Below are 15,912 nucleotides of genomic sequence, written 5' to 3'. Positions count from 1 at the left end.
CCACTTGAAGAGCTCCTTGGATCCCTAATGACTCACGAGCTAACAATGAAGCAGCACAGCGAAGAAGAGTCCTCCCATAAGAAAAAGGTAATAGCTCTTAAATCTACATCATCTAACAAGGACTTATCTTGCAGTAGCAGCAGTGAAGAAGAGGATCATGAGGGAGATGATGATGAGGCTCTTCTTGTGCGCAAATTCAGAAAATTCATCAACAACAAGAAGTCCTATCATCAAAGGAGAGGCCCCTCAAATTTCTATCGCAAGGATAAAGGTAAGAAAAGGAAAAATGAGGGGATTGGTTGCTATGAGTGCAAAAAGCCGGGACACATCAGAGCTGAGTGTCCCTTACTAAAGAAGAGCAGCAAGTACAAGAAGAAGAAAGCCCTTGTCACCACCTTATCGGACTCCGACGCATCATCGTCATCATCGGATGAAGAACAAGAAGAAAAGGCCAATTTCTGCTTCATGGCCAATGAAAATGAGGTAACATCCGAAACACATCTTGATTTTACTTTTGATGAACTGTATGATGCATTTAATGAACTAATGATTGAATATAAGGCTATAAACGTTAAGAATAAAGAGCTAAAACTAGCTAATCAATCTTACCTACATAAATGCGATAAATTAGTTAAGGATAAGGACTATATCACCAAAGAAAATTTAGAACTTAAGACAAGCAACCACTTTAACTCAAAAGACTAATACCTTGAGCAAAGATAATGAAAAACTAACTAAGAAAATTTCAGAACTTAAAAACAATAAACCAATCTTAAACGAGAATCTCATAAAAGACTTAAACATTCTAAAAACCGAAAAACAAACTCTAACTAAAGAACTTGAAAAATACAAACCTTTGGTTGAAAAATTTACATATAGTTCTGAAAAATTGAATATGATACTTAACAGTCAACGAGCGGTATTCAATAGAGCGGATTTAGGGTATAAACCTAAAAATAAGCAAAAACTTCTTAGTAACTTCTTTGTTAAAGCAGGAGAAAGTAAAACTAAGAAAATAACCTGTTTTTGTTGTGGAACTGTAGGACATAAAGCAAATGTGTGCAATTATAGAAAGGAAAAACAAAAAGAAAAGTTAAAAGGGTATGGGTTCCAAAAGGAACCAACATGACTAACCATGAAGGACCCAAGAAACTTGGGTACCTAAGATTACATGATTTGCTTGTGTAGGAGTGTCTTGCAGCCAAGGTCAACAAAAATTGCTGGTACTTGGATAGTGGCTGCTCGAGACACATGACGGGTGACAAGAATCAATTCTTCACCCTTGAAGCTAAGAAGGGAGGTGCTGTGACTTTTGGAGACAACAACCAAGGTCACATCATTGGTATAGGTAAAGTACAAATTATCCCTTCTACTTTTATAGATAATGTTCGATATGTTGATGGTCTTAAGCATAATTTATTAAGCATTAGTCAATTATGTGATAGAGGCTATAATGTCATGTTTAACCATCACTATGCATCATAACAAATCCAAATGACAATAGTTTAGTTTTTAAAGAATTAAGACGTGGAAATGTGTATGTTGTAGACCTTGAGGATCTTGCCAAACACAACCCATGTTTAGTTGTTAATGAAACCAAGGATAATGATGCTAGTTGGTTATGGCATCGTAAGTTAGGTCATGCAAGCATGGACACAATATCTAAACTAGTTAAAAGAGATTCTGTGATAGGTTTGCCAAAATTAAAATTTGAAAAGAATAAAATATGTGAAACATGTCAATTTGGCAATAATCAAGGAACTCCTTTAAATCTATAATTGTGTCTCTACCTCTAGACTCTAGAACTCTACACATGGACCTCTTCGACCAACTAGAACCACAAGTCTAGGAGGAAATAATATGGTCTAGTTATCGTAGATGATTACTCTAGATTCACTTGGGTTATGTTCTTAGCACATAAGATCAAGCTTTTTCAGTCTTAAAAGTTTCATAAGGAAGTAACAAATGCTAGAGATTCTTCAGTCATAGCCATTAGAAGTGACCATGGAACCGAATTTGAAAATCAGTTATTCGATGAGTTTTGTAGTAAAAGGGGATAACTCATAATTTTTCTTGCACTAGGACACCACAACAAAATGGAGTTGTGGAGAGGAAAAATAGAACTCTAGAGGAAATGGCTAGAACTATGTTATGTGAAAGTAACCTCCCTAAGTAATTTTTGGGAGAAGCCATTAATACTTCTTGTCATATATTAAATAGAGTTCTATTAAGACCCATTATAAAGAAAACACCTTATGAACTTTGGGAAAAACAGAAAACCAAAGGTAAACTATTTTCATATCTTTGAATGTAGGTGTTTGTTCATGATAATGGAAAAGATAATCTAGGAAAATTTGACTCTAAATCTGATGAGGGCATATTCTTAGGGTACTCTACAACTAGTAAAGCCTATAGAGTCTTTAATAAAAGAACCCTAGTCATAGAAGAATCTAACATGTTATTTTTGATGACTCGAGTGATATCTCCTCTAGTAAGAGAGTTAATTTTGATGATGATACGGAAATTCTTGAAGAAAGATTGATGAGATGACATTACAAGATAACAATCAAAAATTAATTGAAGATGCATCATCAAGCCAAGAGACATAGTAGATCATGGGCTAACTAAAGCTTGGAGGTATGCTCACGGGCATCTAAGGAATTAATTCTAGATGATCCGTCTCAACCTATTAGGACTAGAGCATCCCTTAGGAACTTAAACAATCATCTAGCTTTCGTTTCACATTTTGAGCCCAAACACATAGAAGAAGCTGAAAAAGATGTAAATTGGATAAATGCAATGCAAGAAGAATTAAACCAATTTACTAGAAACAAAGTATGGAATCTAGTTGAAAGACCTTCTGAATATTCAATTATAGGTACCAAATGGATTTATAAAAATAAACTTGATGAAAATGGAATTGTAAAGGAATAAGGCTAGACTAGTAGCAAAGGGTATAATCAAGAAGAAGGTATAGATTTTGATGAAACCTTTGCTCCTGTAGCTAGACTTGAGGCAATTAGATTTTATTAGCTATTTGCATGCTCTAAGGACTTCAAATTATTTCAAATGGATGTAAAAAGTGCATTTTTAAATGGGTATATTAATGAGGAGGTATATGTAGAACAACCTCCTGGTTTTGAAAATCATCAATACCCTAATCATGTATATAAATTGAACAAAGCACTTTATGGTTTGAAACAAGCACCTAGAGCATGGTATGAGAGGCTTAGCAAATTCCTATTAGAACATGAGTTCTCTAGGGGTAATGTAGATACAACACTGTTTCTGAAAAAGCAAAACAAAGATATGTTATTAGTGCAGATTTATGTTGATGATATTATTTTCGGTGCTACTAACAATCGCCTCTGCGAAGAATTTGCTGATTTGATGCAGAGTGAATTTGAATGAGCATGATGGGAGAGCTGAATACTTTCGGGCTTCAAATCAAACAATCTGAAGAAGGCATCTTCATCAATCAAGCCAAATACATCAAGGAGATGCTTAAGAAGTTTGATATGGAGGGAACAAGTCAATCAGCACCCCCATGAGCTCATCATGCAAATTAGACCAAGATGAATCAGGTAAATCTGTAGATCAGAAACTATATAGAGGTATGATAGGATCTTTATTGTATCTTACTGCAAGTAGACCTGATATCATGTTTAGTGTTTGCATGTGTGCTAGATATCAGTCTAATCCTAAGGAATCTCATCTAATTGCAGTCAAGAGAATCTTTAAATACCTAATAGGAACAAGAATATAGGTTTATGGTATTCTAAAGAATCTAGCCTAAAATTAATAGGATACACAGATTCAGACTTTGCTGGATGTAAACTTGATAGAAAAAGCCAGCGGGTCTTGTCAATTTCTAGGAGAAAACTTAATCTCATGGTTTAGCAAGAAACAAAACTCGGTTGCATTATCTACTGCTGAAGCTGAATATGTTGCAGCCGGGAGTTGTTGTGCTCAAATCTTGTGGATCAAACAACAATTAGAAGATTATGGCATTAAACAAGATAAAATTCCCATTAATTGTGATAATACAAGTGCCATTAATCTAACTAAAAATCCAATTCAGCATTCAAGAACTAAACATATTGAGATAAGACATCACTTCATAAGAGATCATGTACTGAATGGTGATGTGACACTTCAATTTGTTTGTACTGATGATCAATTAGCTGACATTTTTACAAAACCCTAAGTGAAGAGAGATTTAGTGTGCTTAGGAGGGGATTAGGAGTGATTGATCCATCCTAGTGGTGTTTTCCACTAGTTCATTGATTTTGATGATTAGATTGTGGTTAATTTAGAGTTTCTTTACAATGATCATCAAATCAGATCATAACTTAGTGATTTTCCTCATTCGGCACGAACATAGCATGATTTTTAGGTGCGTGCCAGAGTTCGAGACGACTCGAGTAAGTTTCAGAGTCGGCTCGTAAGGGGGAGTCGACTCGCACATTTACGGGAGTCGACTCGAGATCGATGGCAGCAGAGGGGAGTCGACTCGCATACAGTCGGGAGTCGACTCGAGGTCAACAGGCGCATAAGGAGAGTCGACTCGCGCATATTTGGAGTCGACTCGAGGTCGAGTCGACTCGCGACTCAGTGGAGTCGACTCGCAGTCGGGATCCGACTTTTTAACCCTAACTCCATCGTTTAGAAAACATTCTTTCACCGCCGCCACTGTTCAAAACCCTAGAGCCGACTCCTAGATCGTCTCCGGCCGCCCTAGGTCCTTTTCCCGTCGATTTTCATCGTCCATTAGGTTTCATACCATTCTAGGTCAACCATGCCTCGCAAAGCCACTGTCCCAAGCCGGAAGAGGCCCCATTCCGCGACCGGTGCCGAGCGGCGTTCCAAGGCTCGGAACGACCCCGTGAGGCCACAACCTCCGGCTCGTTCCCCGCCGAGGGCCGTTCCCTCGACCGTGCGCCGGGAAGGCGGTCTCCACCGGGAGATACGTCGATTTCGACTATCTCTCCCGGGAGGGCTTTACTATAGGAGAGAGGTTGCGGCCCAGGGTTAGAGTATTTTTACCTAGATCTCCCCACATACCCTGGCTAGTTAGAGAGTTTTATGGTACCGTCCATAGGGGAGATGGGGGTATAGAGGGCACGGTAGCCGGTGTCCCATTGTTCATTTCGGAGGATATCATTGCCCAAATCCTCCACCTTCCACAAGTAGGGGTGGCTCCCACACACCCCGAGGATAGGACTGAGGCCCTTACGGCCATTCTAGGATCCACCTCAGTCCCCCTTAGATGAGGTATCCGCTAGCTCACTTCAGTTGAGATGCGGCTCCTCTGAGCATCCTTCTAGGTCCCTTTTCCCGAAGACTGGCCGCTTCGATTTTGTTTGAGAGGGACCTAGCCCTTATGTTCTATATTCTCCAGGACACCCCATCAACTTTCCCAAGATGATTATAGATACCTATGTGAGCCACTAGATAGACCTAGGCTCACCCTCCCCTATGGCATGATGTTCACCCTTATCTTTAGGGAGGCCGAGATCCCTATTCCTGAGGGGGAACCCTCTCGCGCATTGCGATGGACAGATCGCATGCGTCCGGGGACCCTACACAGGATGGGGTTTCGGAAGGTAGAGGGACCTGGGTTAGGAAGTCTTCCACCTCCACACATACCACCAGACATTCCCTAGTCCTGAGCCAGACTCAGATTATCCTGACTTTCCCTCCACTTCTGCTCCTACCACCTCAGCCGGACCCTCCTCCTCAGCTCCTCAGCCCATGGAGGTCCGGATCGCTCCTGAGCAGCTCCGGGAGTTGCGGCAGGAGATAGTTAGAGACCTGCGGGATGATCTACTTCGGGAGCTCCGGGGTTCAGTGCCTGCTCCTCTCCTGCACCTCTTCAGCGTTGGTCCCTTCCTTGACAGCCGTGACTGAGATGACGGCCCATGTGCGGGAAGAGATCGACAATGTACGGTTCCTGATCCAAGCCCAGTTCCATAGCATGAGCGAAGTCTCGAGCACCACTCGGAAGATGCGCGATAACGTCCGACAGGATATGGGCACCACTACCCAGGGGGCCGAGCGCTTGGCGAATGTGCTCATCGACAAGCTGGACACACTTCAGAAGTCGGTGACCGAGCTCGATACGACACATAGCAGGGCCACCTCGGCCATTATCCGACAGCTCGAGCACGTCACCAATGCAGTCACACTCTTGCAGAGCGCATGCCCGGGGACCCGCATCCTCCTCGAGGAAGCCTTAGATCATTTTGTGTTATTTTGACATGTACTTTTTTGCTTTACTTATTGTATTCTAAAATGTATTTACATACATCAATACAATGAGTAGACATATTCTCTTCAATTTGTGCAATTTGATCTCTGTTGATTGTGTGTTCTGCTTACCTCCTTTTTGATACGATGACAAAAAGGGGGAGAAATATTTAATAGATATGTAAATGGAATCAACATAAAAGAATCAAATGAAAATTAAAACATAATTTGTTCTTAGTGGATTTGGTACCTCGAGGCTCATTATCTCTCTGTTGGGGCTCCTAATGGAGTAATCTCCAGAATCTATTCAAGGGATATTCGGAGATTAGTTGAATCCTACTCAAGAACAAATTGACAGATTTTCCCTCTAAAAACCAAAAATTTCAGTTCAAAAACTTCAATGCATTAAAAGAAATTCAGAGAATCAAAACAAAGTTGAATGCATATGTTGAGGGGGAGAATCTGAATTTTTAAGAAAGCTAAATCATTAAATATATATAAGCCAAACAATTGATTGCATGATATGAAGGCTTATATAATTCCAAATGAAAGGGGAGCTTTAACTCCAAAATTTATTGTTTCACACCTTTCAAGTTGGATAAATTAAATAACCAGACACTTGAATTCATTTATGGATTTTATTTCCTTGTTTATTGAGCAATTCACTTTACATATACTCAATGTTTTGTCATCATCAAAAAGGGGGAGATTGTGGAGTGATTGATCATAACCCTATTTGATTTTGATGAGCTCAAAGCATTGAGTATATCTTTGTTTACTAATGAATTCAATTGAGTGTTTCAGTGAAAATCTTGTCTAAGTGTTTCTAGACTTGGTTCAAATATTTTGGATAAGTTAAGAAGTCAGTTTGAACCAAAGTCTGAGACTCGAGTCGACTCCAGAGTATTACGAGTCGACTCCAAGCGTATCAGAATCACTGGCACGGGCTCGAGTCGACTCCGGATCATTACGAGTCGACTCCGACTGAGAACAGACAGACGAGCAGAAAGCATCAACTCAAAACCTGTCAGCGAGTCGACTCCTGAAGTGCGCGAGTCGACTCCGATGTTACCGAGTCGACTCCGGAGTAGTATGAGTCGACTCCAAGGAGTTACAGACAGAAAAGTCAGAGAGCGAATTTCGACCCTGAGATTCGAGTCGACTCCTGTGGAACGCGAGTCGACTCCGATGGTTGGCAGGTCGACTCCAAAGAAAGCGAGAGTCGACTCTCAGTGGTTCACAAGGCAAAAGTCAGAGAGCAGTTTTCGGACTCTGAGATTCGAGTCGACTCCCGCAATGCGCGAGTCGACTCCGAGACAGCGCGACCCCAAAAAGACAGAAGACAATTTTGTCTCTGAGAGCCGAGTCGACTCCCAGACAGCTCGAGTCGACTCCAAGGCAGCGCTACACAAAAAGGCAGAAGACAGTGTTTCGGAAACTGAGAGCCGAGTCGACTCCGGAAGTTCGAGTCGACTCCAAGACTGGACGAGCCAAAAGACAGAAGATCGGGAGTTCGGGCTCTGAGCGCCGAGTCGACTCCCAGGATGTCGAGTCGACTCGAGTGGGCCAAGTTGAAAAGTTGATCTACGGATTCATGGGATGAGCCGACTCCGAAAATGCCAAGTCAGCTCCAGAAGTTGGCGAGTCGACTCCGGGTCAAGTCGAGTCGACTCCCAGTCGAAGAGCACTTTAATTCAAATCCGGAACAGTTGCCGAGTCGACTCCAGAAAAGCATGAGTCGACTCCCGCTACAGCCGAGTCGACTCCTGATCGCGCGAGTCGACTCCGACCCCAACGGACACATTGTCAGGTTGTGCAGAGTGTGCAGAACGGGCAGAAAAAGGTGTCTAACGGCTAGTTTCCGTGGGGGATGGCTTAAATAGCCACAGAGGACTGTAGCAAGGCAGAGAACTACCATTCCATTCAAAGATCAAGCATTATTCTCTGCAACTTGCTTTCAACGAAAAGAAGGAAGAGCGCCATTAACTCCATCCAACTCTTCCCAGCATTGAAAGAAGTCTCCTCCTGCATTCAAGTCGACCAGACATTCCAGAGAGAGACTCAAAGTTCAAGAAGCCCTTATCTACTCCAACAAAAGTGTTTGAGGGCTCTTAACTTCTCTCTAGTTTATATTGTAGCAAATCTGCTTTTTAAGAAGCTCAGTTTTTCTGTTTGTTTCTTATTCTTTCCATATTGTCTTTGCTTGATTCAATCGGGGATTGAATCAAGGGTGTAGAGGTTGGTTGGTGAGCCGAGTGTAAAACCAACGTGTAAGGGTTCGATTGTGATCCCGGAAAAACAATCGGGGTGGTTCTAGTCGGTGAGCCTGGAAAACCGACCGAGTTCGTTGTGAGCTCGTAAAACAACAAGTTTGGTTGTGAGCTTGTAAAACAACCGGCTGTAATCCAAGGGGTTATAGTGAATTCCCAAGTGAGACTTGGGAGTGGACGTAGGAGCAAGGGTTAGCTCCGAACCACTATAAACATCGTGTTTGTGATTGCTTGTCTCTCTTTCTCTCATTCTCATTTCACTCACAGCACATAGCAACTAATTAATCACCTTGCAAAAGTATTAATTAGTCATCTACAAAAGTTTTAATTGTAAAATTATTTTAAAACCCAATTCACCCCCCCTCTTGGGTTGTCTATCTGGGCAACATCCCGGCCTCTGTCGCCTCCCTCCGCGCCTCGGCCTCGGCCAGCGCGGCCTCCAGCTCGGCGATCCTCTTTTTGACCGGCCTCAGTTGCCGGCTGAGGCGCCGAGTTTCTTCTTGACATTCTTGGGCGATGAATACCAAGGTGTCGACTTCGTGAACACGCTGCAAGAAAGAAAAGGAAGAAGACAGTAAGTAAACTATTTGTATACACTAGTGGCTGAAGGAAAATTAAGGGGGATAACTTTACCCCCGAACAGTGTTGCCAATAAGCACTATCGACGATTGCCTCCAGGGACAGTTGCGGAACTCGGCCCGGTCTGCTGGAAGCATTGCGTGCCGAATACGACGCGCGGCATCGGCGTCGTGAAGAGCCGAGCTCCCCTCAAGGAGCGGGGACCCGGCTCAGCCGATTCTCCCCCCGGCCCCGTGAAGAGCTCGGCCCCCCCGAGCTTGGGAACCTCGGAGCCCCTGCTCTGCTCGGGCTCCGAGCGCTGGCGACTTGGCGGTCGCTTGCCCCCTCCGCTCGGAGATAGGAAGCAGGGCAGAGAGGGAACGCCGAATCCGACCACCCTCGTAAAGCTCGAGGCTGCGTCCCCGGCAGCTAGCTCCCGCCCCTTGAGCGGCTGTCGAGGCCCCCGCCTCCGGGCCTCTCGCCCCGGCCGAGGTAGAAGCGCCGACCGACCTCGATTTTTTCCGAGGTTGGGGAATAGCCCTGCTGGCCTCGCCTCCCGCCTCTTCAATCGGGAGAAGAGAGATGTGTTGCTGGTCGGCATGTGAGGAATATCTGAAACAGAAAAATTTTTTCTAAGTGTCAGACCAACGTTAAAAAAGGAAGAAGAAACAGATAAAGTAAAGACGAAACAATACAACTACTCTTACCCTCGGGACGCGCCGAACTCAGGCCAACGCTCACCAAGGCGTCCTCTTTCAGGAGCTCGGCCAGGTTTGAACCCCTTCCCGAGGCCCCGTAGGGCGTCCAAGACCCTCAGCTCCCTTGCTGAGGGCTCGGAGAGCCTGTTGAGAGTTTTTAGCCGAGGGTGCCCCCACCTCGGGTTAAACCCCCACGGCACCTCGGACGCAAGAAAGAAAAATTTTTCCTTCCACTCATGAATAGAGGAAGGGGCAACCTGGAAGAGTGACATAACCGCCCCGAAAGGCGAAGTATAGCCACCCTCCATCCGCCGGGTTTTTCTTTAACAAACAAAACACCGGCGGAAAATACTCACCAAGGTTGAGAATCCCATGTGCGAGACAAAGGGATAAGAACCCGACTATGGTCCTCCACGAATTCGGAGCGAGCTATGTTGGGACGAGCTGATACTCCACCAGCAAGCTGTTCACGAACTCGTGCAGGGAAAATCGTAGATCGGCCTAGAGCGTCTCGCGATGAATCGCGATCCGACCGGGGGGCGGCCGCATTATCCTGTCCTCCGGCCCCGCAGTTTCAAGACGAAACCCGGGCTGGAAAAAGAACCGGGAGCGGATCACCTCCAGCTCCTCCCCCGACAAACTAGATCCGACTTCATCCCGGACTGAAACCCATCTCTAAGAAAAAGTACAAAGACAAAAGAGAGGAAGAGAAAAAGGGAAGAAGAGGGAGAAACCCCCTAACTGACAAAAAGGAAGGAACCTACGGGGGAGTCGCCGGAAATCGCTCCGAGCACCGCCAGTGAGGTTTTTGTTGAGAAAGAGAACGAAGATGGAAACGGCAAAAAAGAAAGGGCAACCAGACAAGGCTCCTCTTAGGGCTGGGGGGGTTTATATAGGCCCCCCTGGCGGCCCAGATCGACGGGCTCGGTTTCCACCCCCCGTCTGGATTGCGCCACATGTCGGCCTCGGAAGCTGAAGCACCGCATTCATTCCAGACCGATGTGTCGAGTACAAAATCGAGGCGCCGTCCCATCTGATCTCACGGCCTCATCATGGGTCTGCAAGGCCGAACCGCCTCAAAAGACGAGCGAATGCCACCCCCGCTCCCTTTATTTAATAAGCCCCAGGGACGCGTGGAGCACTGATGTAATCTCAGCCTCCCAAATCTCTATTCGGCCAATACGAGATTAAAAGCGTCCGACCTCGGATCATACCACGTGTCCACTTGAAGAACGAAACGGCGTACCTATTCAAAAAGGGCGCCTCAACCACAAGATCAAGGCGCCGCCCCATCGGGCCCAGGGACCCCATCATGAGTTCGCCGTATGAAATGATCTCGGAGAGCCAAAGGGCGCAACCTCCGTTATAAATGCTTCGGGATGCGTAAGGACGCAGACCCCATCATAAGTTCACCATATAAAACGACCTCGAAGGGCCAAAGGGCGCAGCCTCCGTTATAAAGGCTTCAAGACGCGTAAGGAAGCAGACATGATCCAATCCCCTCGACCTCGATAAATATAATAACGACTTCTACTTTCCGCGTCCGAGCTCGCAAGCGGCTCGAACTCGGAAGTCGGGGGGTAGTGTTGGGGGAATGTGGTTTCCCCCCCCAGTACATGGGAACCTCGTCACCAGAAGACCACATAACGGCCGACCTTAGACGGCCGAGGTCGGCGTCCGACCTCGGAACGTCCGACCTGGAGAGCTCCCGACCTCGGAAGTCCGTCCTCGTCGCCCACCTACCACGGCTATGGCCTTCCGAAGTCCGGCCGGGGGCCATACCCTGCCACCGCCCCAGCATTTATTACGCATGATCTCTGCAAACCTGCAGTTCACTCAACAATTAATGCACATCTCCGACTCACTCAACAATTAATGCACATCTCCGACGCACTCAATAATTAATGCGTGTGGCTCCTATCATCTACGGATCCTCAGCTCTCCACGGCAAATCGGCTCAGCAGGGTTCCATCGGCCGTGACAACTCTCTGACCCCGGCTTCACCTCCGACATCAATGCAATGATTCACCCGATCGCGCGCCAGTTCAAGTCATACGACGGCCCTCACCTCCGACATCAATGCAATGATTCACCCGATCGCGCGCCAGTTAAAGTCGTACGACGGCCTCACCTCCGACATCAATGCAATGATTCACCTGATCGCGTGCCAGACCAAGCAACGTGCTGAGTCGTACGACGGCCTCGCCCTATCACATCATAGGTAATCCGACCCCCCTATAAAAAGGGGACGCTTGCTTCCCGATGGGGGTTGGACATAGAAAAACTCAGGAAAAACTTACCTCCTTTCTTCTTTAAACGAAGTTTCCCTCCTCTGACTTAAGCATCGGAGGGCCGGCGCCGGAAGATCCGGCCACCGGCTTTTCTGCAGGCACCCCGACGGAGGACGCCGCTCGCCGATGGATCGCCACCCACCTGTGTCCACCAGCAGCTCCCCCTCCTCAGCCGACGACCGCCCCCGGGTCCAATTTCCAGCAACAGGTGCCTTTAAGATAGCTATTGTCTAATGAGTCGTGGTAGGGGAATGGAGATGTTGACAGAGCTGATTCACGGAGTAGGCTATCTCAGGTCATGTAAGCATACTGGAGGGCACCAACAATCCGACAGTATTCAATTGCATTAGGAAGAGGATCACCACAAGAAGATGAGAGTTTAGTGCCAGATGTGCATGAGCAAAATAAGGCTTAGCTCCAAGCATATGAGCACGATGTAAGACATCCATGATATATTTGGACTGACGAAGATACAACCGATGAGAATCCCTTGTAACCTGAATGCTAAGAAAATAATGAAGAGAGCCCAAATCTTTCAAGGCAAGTTCAGATTTTAATTGGTGAACCAAGGATGAAATAAAGGTGTTGTCCGACCCTGTTATAAGAATCTCATCCACATAAATCAAGAGAAAAATATGCATGTCTTATTTATGATAAGTGAAAAGAGAAAAGTCCACCGTAGAGCCTACAAAATTGAGTTCCAGAAGGCATTGAGAGACCCAATTGAACCAAGCTCTAGGAGCTTGTTTTAATCCATAAAGAGCCTTATTTAACCGACACACATAATAAGGATATTTTGGATCTACATAACCACATGGCTGAGTGATATAAACCTCTTCATCGAGAGTCCTATGGAGAAAAGCATTTGAGACATTTAATTGTTTGATATCCCAACCAAAATGGACAGCTAGAGTTAAGACAACCCTCATCGTTGCTGGTTTTATAACTAGATTAAATGTCCCCAAAAAATCAAGCCAGTTAACTTGAGTAAAGCCCTTAGCTACTAACTGTGCTTTATTGCAATCAAGAGATCCATCCTCCTTTTGTTTGACTTTGAATACCCACTTGGTGTCAATCACATTGTGATTAGAGGGCTTAGGACAAAGAGTCCACGTGTTGTTGGCCAACAAAGCAGCATATTCCTCATCCATCGCTTTTTTCCACTCTGCAGAAGCTACGGCTTGTGAGAAATTCAAGGGCTCCTGAGGTAATTGAATTGTAGCTAAGGCAAAAATGGGATCACGTGTAGAATAACGAGTCACAAATTCCGAAAATTGTTTAGGCCTAAGAGATCTAATTTGTGATCTTGTCACAATTCGATTGGAAGAAGGAATATGAGTTGAAGTAGAAAATGATTCATGAGGCTCAGGAGGTGGAGAGATATACGTAGAAGGTTGATGCTCAAAAGGTGGAGAGATATGTGTGGAAGGTTGTTACAAGGAAGTTGGAGAGAATAATGGATAGGAAGAAGAATTTCAAGGAGTAAGAGATGAATTCCAAATAATAGGAGCTAAAGAAAAACTAGGAGAAGAGGATATCGAACTGTGAGGCAAGATGACAGTTTGGGATGCTAGAAAAAAAAATAGGAGTTTCAATAGGAGTAGTTGCTTTTGTCGGTTGAGAAAGTATTGGCCTATCCTGAGCTGGAAAAAATTTCTCATCAAACACCACATGCTGTAACAAGTATATCTTTTTTGAGATTGGATCACAATAACGATAACTTTTATGATTAGATGAGTAGCCAAGAAAAATACACTGTTTTCTGCAGAAGGCAAGTTTGTTATTCATATAAGGACGAAGAAGAGGATAACACGTACACCCAAAAGAATGTAATTGAGAGTAGTCAGGAGATATTTTAAAAAGAAGGCTATACAGGGATTCAAATTTTAAAATGGGCGTAGGCAAATGGTTAATTAAAAATATGGCAGTTAAAAAGGTATCAACCCAAAATTCTTTTGGAAGATTGGATTAAGCCAATAATGACAACCCAATTTCCATGATATAGTGAAGTTTTCTCTCTGCAACCCCGTTTTTTGAAAAGTGTATGGACAACTGAGATGGTGTAGGATACCATTGGAATTGAAAAAAGAAATAAATTGTTTGGAGGTATATTCACCACCGCTATCAGATTGAAATTGCTTGATCTTACAAGAGAAAAGATTTTCAATATTGATTTTAAATTTAACAAAATAAATAAAGACTTCTGATTTATTTGAAATAGGATACAACCACATAAATCTCGAATAGTCGTCAATAAATAAAACATCATACTAACAACCGCTTATAAAAGAAATAGGAGATATCCAGACATCAAAATGAATTAACTCCAAAGGACATGCTGACACTCTACTAGATGGAGTAAACGGTAATTGTTTACTCTTTTCTAATTGACATTTGATATGAAGGACAAACTGACTCTAGAGATAATGAGCCGGTGACAGGAAGCTTGAAAGAAGTTACGATTTGCTTGGTCACCTGGGCAGAAGGTTGTCCAAGATGAGCATGCCAAACATCTAGAGAATTTTTAAAGCCAAGAAGAGCTACACTTGCACGGTAATGGTTGAGAGAAGATTTATTCGGCATGATCGGATAGAGACCGCCTTTACTCAGTCCCTCCAAAAGTGTTCTTCCCATTGTCTTGTCCTTCACAAAATAATGAGTATCAGTTAGAATATCATTGCTTCAGGATAATGTAAAACGCCTTTGAAACAAATTTTTTTGTGGAGTTTGGATAGATAAGGAATCGGTATTAGCGATGGAAAGTCCAGATCCATTACCTACCGCTACAGAATCCTCACCACCATAGACTTTCTGCAGAGTTAAATTAGCAACTTCATTAGTAGTATGCTGGTTAGCACTAGAGTTTGCATACCAAATATTAGGATCCTCATGTACGACATTGCTTTGTGCAACCATTGCAGCAAGTTGTGCTGGTGGATGGCAGCCTTGATAACTGTAATCCATACAATAGAAATAGCCCAAAGCTTGGTATTAGTCTTCCCACATTTTTGATAAGGAATACGAGTCTGAGAGCTGCCAGGTGGAGTGGTGGGCTTTGACTGAGATCCTTGTTGTTGAGTAGGAGGAAGCCGTGGCTTGGGAGATTGTTGAGCTTATTTGGGCTGAAATTTAGAAGAGAAATTCTGCCTTTGTCGCCTTTGTCCGCCATGCATCTGATTTTTGGCAGCAAGCATAGCGAAAGTTTGTTGCTCGGTGGTTGAGTGAAGTTGATTTTCAATCATTATCTCGTAAGAAAGAAGCTCAGATTGCAAGTCATCAAAACTCATAGGATTGTTATGCAAGGAAAAAGACACAGTGGTAACAAATTGAGTAAAAATAGTATTTAAACAGCTAAGAATGTAAGAGGTAAAATCATCCTCATCCACGGGCTTTCCTGCAACTGCCAATTGATCAAACCAAGACTTTGCCATAGCTAAATAATCGGTACAATTTTTGTTCCCTTGCCGGAGAGTTTGTAATTGTCCCTTGAGGTGATTAACATGTGAGCGAACTAAGATGCAAATTTATTAGCAAAAGTTTGACATTCTTGCTTAGCCGATGTAAGCCTAGCACAGAAGGAAGTACCTTATCAGAGAGAGCGCATTTGGCCAGCTTAAGACAAATTGATTTTTTTTTTGCCAAAGGACATATTCAGGATTCAAAGTCTTAGTAGGCTGTCCATCAGAGTCACGGGTGAATTTTTCTGGGTAGGGCTCCGTACCATCCACAAACCCAAGCAAATCATTGCTGCGTAGAATAGGTAGCAGTTGAGATACCCAATTGAGATAATTGCTGCCGTCCATCTTTGTTAAAACCAGTCGAGAAAAATTTGATGGAGTGAAAACA

The sequence above is a fragment of the Phoenix dactylifera genome, chromosome 4 (genome assembly GCF_009389715.1).
Source record: "Phoenix dactylifera cultivar Barhee BC4 chromosome 4, palm_55x_up_171113_PBpolish2nd_filt_p, whole genome shotgun sequence".
Taxonomy (NCBI): domain Eukaryota; kingdom Viridiplantae; phylum Streptophyta; class Magnoliopsida; order Arecales; family Arecaceae; genus Phoenix; species Phoenix dactylifera.
Note: the sequence above shows the minus strand (reverse complement) of the source record.